The sequence below is a fragment of the Chionomys nivalis genome, chromosome 26 (assembly GCF_950005125.1).
Source record: "Chionomys nivalis chromosome 26, mChiNiv1.1, whole genome shotgun sequence".
NCBI classification, from domain to species: Eukaryota; Metazoa; Chordata; class Mammalia; order Rodentia; family Cricetidae; genus Chionomys; species Chionomys nivalis.
This window is the reverse complement of record NC_080111.1, coordinates 5,504,936-5,512,826: the sequence shown is the minus strand read 5'-3', so window position 1 is coordinate 5,512,826 and position 7,891 is coordinate 5,504,936. Positions and strand designations below refer to the sequence as shown.

At 37.8% G+C, this 7,891-nt stretch overlaps 1 pseudogene; it reads left to right on the top strand.

Moving 5' to 3' along the window:
- Positions 1–1,497: 1,497 nt before the first annotated feature.
- LOC130867064 (ornithine decarboxylase-like) lies at positions 1,498–2,819 on the top strand (annotated as a pseudogene).
- The last annotated feature ends 5,072 nt before the right edge of the window (positions 2,820–7,891 follow it).

The window sequence follows — 7,891 nt, the reverse complement described above, 5'->3', positions numbered from 1 at the left end:
GAGAGACAGAGCTCAGCTTCTGCAGAAGACATCAATCAATCAGTCAAGTGGATGCATGCCAGATAAAAGAGTAAAATTAAGCTAGCTCTTTGCAAACTAGAACCGTTTTTCACTGATTACATCAGTTCTGTAATTTGTAATAGGGTGGTTCTTTTTCCACAAGAATATGTTTGAAGATCCCAGGAAGTTACCAGAAACTCAACGGTACAAACAGCAGTAACGAATTCCTCTTCTATCTGTACTAACTGTATATACAGTGCAGATGTACCTTGGGCAGTGTGAGAAATAATTAGCACACCTTTTATTTTCCTAACTCACAATTCTGCATATAGATTTGTGTTTGCAGACATCAGCACCTTCAGTATATGTCTCCAGTTTCTTTAGGTAGAGCACTTTTTCTTGTTTACTGAAAGGAGACTATTAGCAACTTATCTTTAGCAAATCCAAATTAACAATATCACTCCAAGACTGCTATTGAATAAAATAATACAAGGATTGCAATATTAGGACAATTGATCACTAAGTGATGTAGCACAGAATAGAATGATATATGGTAAGGCATACCAGACAAAGGAAATACCTTCTCAATTAGAAGAAATGGATGTGATAGATTTTATCACACTTTTCATAATAGCATCCAATATCATTCTTATGAGTTTTTCTTTCTGGAATATATTAAGTAATAATTTTGGAACCTGACTGACTCCATGTTATTGAAACCATGAAAAGTACACTTTCAGAGGGATTTTGAAGTTAGGCATTATTTCCTTCTAAAGTACCATCAGAGAGCTGTTTGTTACCACTAAGGTTTGTGTGCCACTACTGAACCCTTGTTACTATATCCTTATTGCTGTTTATTATTCTGGTAGCCCTTGAGGTTCATATGCAATGTAACTGCATGGGAGTGTTTGTGGTTTCCCTTCTTTGGAAATTTGCATGACACTTTCCATTACCCCAAAAGTTATCTCTCAAAGAGAAGGATTTCAGGTTAATACCAGCTCAGGGGCCATTGGGGCCTGTGTCTGAAGTGCATGGTATCTTCAATGATAGGGCCTAACCTTCCACTTCTGGGGGGAAATCACAGGCAATAGCAATAGCTTATAATGTTTGGGAATCTACTGGACAAATCTGACAAACAAAAAGACGACTTCTCCTGACGGATGTTGGGGTTTTTGTTAGATGGCCTGTAGCTTGTGGAGGATGCACTAAAGGTCCAGAAGGGGGTCAGCCCCTACAGCGGTTGCCTCTAACAGTCCTCAGTCAGCAGCTTAGGCACAGCCTTGGACTGTATATGTGACGGCTGGACCACAAGGTTGACCAGTTGGTTCAACAGCACAGTCTCCATGGAGCTTGCCAGTAGAGTCTATGTACTGCTCTAAAAAGACCGTGTTGAGCGTTCATGGGTAGCGTGCCTTGTGAGGAACTGACAATAATTTCATTCGATCTCTAGGGTTTTGGGTTTTTTTTATGTTTTATGTTTTTGGCAAATGGAGAACTATGAACAATAAGGAAGAGTTTGACTGCCATATCTTTAATGAAGGCTTTACAGCAAAGGACATTCTGAACCAAAAATTTAATGAAGTTTCTTCCTCTGAAGATAATAATGCTTTTTATGTCATGGACCTTCAGAAGAAACATCTAAGATGGTTAAAAGCTCTTTCCCATGTCACTCCCTATGCAGTCAAAAGCAATGGAAGAGAGTCATAGTGAACATCCTAGCTGCCTTCGGGTCAGGTTCTGACTGTGCAAACAAGCCTGAAATACAGTTCATGAGGGGCTCAGGGTGCCTCTAGAGAGGATTATCTATGCAAACCCATGTAGCAAGTATCTCTGATGACTTTCGACAGTGAGGTTGAGCTGATGATAGATGCTAAAACACAAAGGCAAAGTTGGTTTTACGGATCGCCACTGATGGTTCCAAAGCAGTTTGTTACCTCAGTTTTAAGTTTGGTGCCACACTCAAAACCAGCAGACTTCTCCTGGAATCAGCTAAAGAACTAAATATTGATATCACTGGTGTCAGCTTCCATGTGGGGACATATGTACTGATCCTGAGACCTTGGTACAGGCCCTGTCCAAATGCCCGCTGTGTCTTTGACATGGGAACAGAATTTGGTTTCTGCATGTGTCTGCTTGATATTGATGGCGGCTTTCCTGGATCTGAGGACATGATGCTTAAATTTGAAAAGACCAGCAGTGTGATCAACCCAGCTCTGAACAAGTATTTCCCACCAGACTCTGGGGTGAGAGTCACAGCTGAGCCAGGCATATACTATGTCATCTTTCACACTGGCAGTCAATATCATTTCCAAAGGAAATCATATGGTCAGAGCAGACCAGCTCTGAAGATGACAATCAGTCAAATGAGCAAACCTTCACGTGTTATGTGAATGATGGAGTATATTGGTCACTTAACCACATCTTTTGTGATTATGCATATGTGAAGGCCTTGCTCCCCAAGAGACTTAAACCACATGAGAAGTATTACTCACCCAGCATTTGGGGACCAAGATGTGATGGCCTTGATTGGATTGTCTAGTACTATAACCTGCCTCGAAAGCATGTGGGTGATTGGATGCTCTTGGAAAACATGAGTGCATGCACCATTGTTGTGGCATCTACTTTCAATGGGTTCTAGAGGCCTTCTGTCCACTATGCAATGTCAAGGCCAGTACAGCAACTCACGACGTGAATCCAAAGCCATGACTTCCCACCAGAAGTGGAAGAGCAGGAGGTTGGCACTCTGCCTGTCTTGTGCCCAGGAGAGTGGGATGGACCATCACCCAGCAGCCTGTGCTTCCGCTAGTATCAATGTGTAGATACCATTCTTGTAGCTCTTACCCGCAAGTTTAGCTTGAATTAAAGGATTTAGGAGACCATTTAACTTAATTCTGCTAGTTTTGGAATGTCTTTGTAAGGGTAGGGATTGGCACAGATGCATTATGGAAGGTTAGAAGTTAGGTCACATGTACCTGGGTTCTTATGGATATTTATTTTATATAGGTTTTTATTTACTTTTCAGACATGATACCAAAATGTGCTCTCAGTTGCTGAAAAGGCGTATATAGCTAGTACAGTTAGCAGAATAGACCAGATGCTAATGTTGTGACCCATTTTGAAAATAAATTATCTTGAAATAAAAAAAGTTAAGAGTGGAAAATTTTATATATATGTATATATATATGTTATATATATATATACACTAACGTAAAAGTATTACGGGTATTTACATAATTAATAGTAATTTTTATGACTTTGTCAGACATCCCTACTCTTATGGTACTGGAAACCTAGCCAAATACTTAGGGTTAATGAAGTCATGGATCTTGGATAAGAACATAAAAGAATCAATTTACTAAATCAGCATAATCCCTAACAATATTGAAAATATCTGTCCTTATACCCATGGACAAGTTTAATCCTCATTTGTATTTAAGAAAATTTCCCTCTGTAGAAGAAAAGAGAAAACCAATCAAAATGCAGAGTCATGGATCCCAGTACCAAGAGATGCTAACATGGACCAGGGAGAGTTTGCAAAGCTGCATGCCTATACAAAGAACTATAAGCAATCAAAGAATGTTGAAACTGGGAGAAAACCAGTCGGTTATCCAAAACCAAATAGTCAGCCTTGAAAATGTATATATACAAGTAACATTATATGAAATAAAAAGTTGTAATTATGTATTTAGGGAATATATATACATACAAACAAATATATGCATCCAAAAAATTAATTTTTAAAAAGAGACCATAAATTTGAAAGAGAGCAAGAGTATATGGGAAGCTTTGTGAGGAGGTGAAGGAAGAGAGAAATGATGTAACTATATTCTCAAAGATAAAGAGAATCAGTTTTATAGAAGTGTAGAAAGAGTAGGATTGTGAAACCCACAAGCATGAGTTCCTTCTTGACTGTGCTTCCAGTACCAAACAGGCACTATCTCTGTGCAGTGGACCTCTTCCTTAACATAGCACCAACATAATAACAGTCCTAGACACATGCTTCTTTGCTTGTTTCCCTTACAAACAAATTCTAAATTCCCAATTTCAATAGATTAAAACCCAAATAAAATAAGTCTGTGAAAACTGCTCTGTTAAAAGGTGCTCACTTCTCACTTGGGTCCATCACATGCAATAATAAGAGTCAGCCAACTCTGAGTCAAAAAAAAAAGAGAGATTTAGAAAAAGATAATTACCATCCCTCCACCCACCTTGTAATTTAGAGAGAGAGAAGGGAACAAGCCAGTTCCATGAAATGCTGATTGTTGGAAATGTTTCCTTTGAGGTTTACATTAAAACATAAAAGCATATGAATTGAAAAAAGAAAGTTAAACTTTCTTTTCTCTACAGTGTCTTATATATCAAATCCTAAGGAAGCCTTTCTCTGTCTCTTGCTCTTTTGTTCACTGAACACATGTACCCACACACATACACACACATACAGCACTTCAGAATTATTAAATGAGTATTGCAGACAAGATCAAATAAGTATTTTAAACACTTCTCTATATTTGACAGTAATCAATAACACAAAAGTCAGATTACATCAGAACAAAAACTCATAAAGTAGTTAAGAATAAAGAATATTAAAATGTTGAAATAATTGTACTGAAACTATAAAACATTTTTTAATAAAATTAAAAAGAATATTTAAGAATGGATATGCACCCCATGTCTGTGTTCATGAATGTGAAGGATAAAAATAATCTAACATTCAAAGTATATCTAAACTTCACCCACAATCAGTACTTTGGTAAGCACTTAGCAACTCTTTGTTAAGTTAGTTAAAACCTGGCACAATGTAGTAAACACATAATATACAAGATTTTTTTCTAAGAACATCCACTTTTAAATTTCACAAATCCCTTCATAGAACTGTCATTTTTCTGTCAAGTTAATGTAAGAACCTGAAATACAGAGAGTGCCACTGGGCTATCAACTCTGGTTCTAGGCAGGAGACTATGACTGGTAGACATTCAGAAATGCTGAAGACTGCTTCATGGTTAGCACTGTGGCAGTTTACCACAAATGTGCTACACAGGAGGCTGCTGGAATACATAGAAGGTAAATGAAAACCTCATTACTCCCTCTGCCCCAGCTGCAATATTGCCATACAAAAATATAAGAGCCAGACCAACAAGGTGAGGTGACCTATAGAGTAAAGGTACTATCCACCAACCTTGTTGACAGAAGTTTCTGTCCTCCAGGTCCCGCAACTGTTCAGTCTAGAAGAAACACACAGAGGTCTACATTAATTATAAACTTCTTGGCCTATTAGCTCAGGATTCTTATTAATTCTTATAACTTATATTAGCTCATAATTCTTGTCTGTCTTAGCCATGTGATTTGGTACCTTTTATCAGCAAGGCATTCTCATCTTTCTTCCTCTCTGTCTGGGTGACAACTGCAGACTCAGCCTTTCCTCTTCCCAGAATTCTCCTGCTCTGGTTGTCCTGCCTATACTGCCTGCCTGGCTACTGGCCAATTAGCAAGTTATTAAAACAATAAAACTGACAAATCTTTACAGAGTACAAGACCATTGTCCCACGGCACAATGCCATGGCTGCATTTATTCCCCAGAACACACTGGGTGGGAGAAGAAATAAATCCCCTAGTAAAATAGTCCTCTGATCTCTGTATAAGAACTATGGTATGTTAGTATGTACATATATATATAAACAAATATATACATGGGCCATCATTCAATGAAATATAAACAACCAAACAAAAATACAAAATCTGTTTTAGGACTAGAAAAAAAAAGGTGCTTTGTCATGAAAAAAAAATTAGCAAATTACAAGATTACTGGTACCTATAAAATGAACTTATTCAGTTAATTTGAAACTCAAACATGACAATAAAAAGCACATAGATCACAGGTTCAAACTAGCCTATACTTTTTAGTAAGACCCTACCTAACCATAAATAAATAAGTGGAAAAAGTCTAAATATCTGTTTTTCAGAATTTGAATGTTCCTTTCCTCTACTAAAAGCCAAGTTACCCTTTCCTCTAATTCAATACCGCATATATCTCTTGAATATTTTAAAATACAATATTCTCCCACAATGTACAGAATATTTAATAAGCAGTATTCACATATTTCAATGTTTCATTCTCCAAATAAGTCTGGTGTTTATAATTTTAATATAAAACACGATTAGTCTTTACTTTAAAGTGACCTGTAATGTTTCTCTCTAATACCTTGCTGTAAACCAAAATTCAATACAGGTGGTGGTGGTGTACTCTTTTAATTCCAGCACTTGGAAGGCAGAGGTATAAAGACTTTTATGGGTTTGAGGCCAGCCTGGTGTACAAAGTAAGTTCCAGGACAGCCAGGATTACATAGAGAAACCTATCTCAATCCTATGCAAAAAACAACAGCAAAAAACAAACTTCAAAGCTGTTGAGAAATGTTAGAATCCTGCCCATTGAGGCCATTGAGTGATTTACTTGTGTGTATCAGAATGTAGCTCTTTCCAAAGCTAACAAATCATAACTACAGACTTAGGTGACTCCATTAGGATTACTGAAGTCATTGCAGGACTAAAAAGGGACCTTTAGAAGTCATTAACGTTTCTACTATCAGCATCTAATTTAACTGTCCCTGACAAATGTGTGCATCTACTCTACTTTCAAAACCATGCCATAAAGGAAGTTCGCATAAATTAATCACAAACATAACGTAGGAAGTGGAGCACCCAAGATGGTACTCTTGATTTAACCAATCAAATCATCGATCCCACCAGCACCTCTCTGGCTCTAACTTCTTCTTCCCTGTAAAACAGTAGTATCTTAATGACTCAAAAGTATCATCTGCTTGGAAGGGCATAAGAGGGTCTCCTCCCAGTTTGCCCCTAACCAGACCCCACCAGGGTCCCAGGCCAACACAGTGGTAGAAAAGGCAAGTGAGTAGTCAATACACAAAAGCCCTAATGTCAAATGGTACCTTAAGATAGAAATCTATAAAGGCTCCAGCACATGGACATATGCAGATGCATTCTGCTGCATGAGAACAAACACTGATAAAGATTTTCCCCACTGTAAGTTTATAATGGTCTTTCCCCGTGGCCTTCTCCTGCTGCACACATCACTCATTAGATTATGAAAACCATTAATGTCAAGGAGCAGAACAAAATGAATTCACTGAGGGGCTGCTATTAGCATATCAAGCAGCTATTCCTCACTAAATATTCTTGACAGCTCTCATTACAGTTGATGGATGAGCTTTCTATGGAGTAGGGGTTTTCAGGAAAATAAAACCCTTAAGCGCAGTATCATGTGTGGCTGAGGAAATGGCTATCATCGTTCAGCGGTTTATATTTGTTTTTAATGAGAAAATGTAATAAAACTCACAGGTAAGTTAAATGCCAGAGTCACAATTCTGTTGGAACCTGCAAGTATAATTTATGATCTAAATAGCCTAAGAGTTTTAGTTAAGATATGTTGAACCTGGCTTTCGAAAAATAAAAAATTCTACAAATATAAAAAGACACCATGAACTAAGGAAAGCAGAGAGGTTTTGGATTATATCAGTTTAAGGGCAACACCAGCTAAGCAGGGAAAATAAAAGTTAAAGATATAGTGTAAGATGTATATCCTAAATCTTAAGACATACCAAAGGGAGAGGAATGTGTATGTTCAAAGAATAGAAGCATGTCAATGAAAGTTTAATATCTTCAAAATCACATTCCAAATCCTAGAGAAAAATGGAATCTAGTCTGAAAAATTGTTTTGGTGGTCTTTACATGCCAGGCCTCCTTAGCCTTATCCACCACCACCCCCGGGGGAAGGTGAGTGTGCTATCCATCCATTCTGCAGCCCCACAATGCAGGACAATCAGACACGATAGGGAGTCAAATCGAAGCAAGAACTCAGTTTATGACTGTGAGCAAC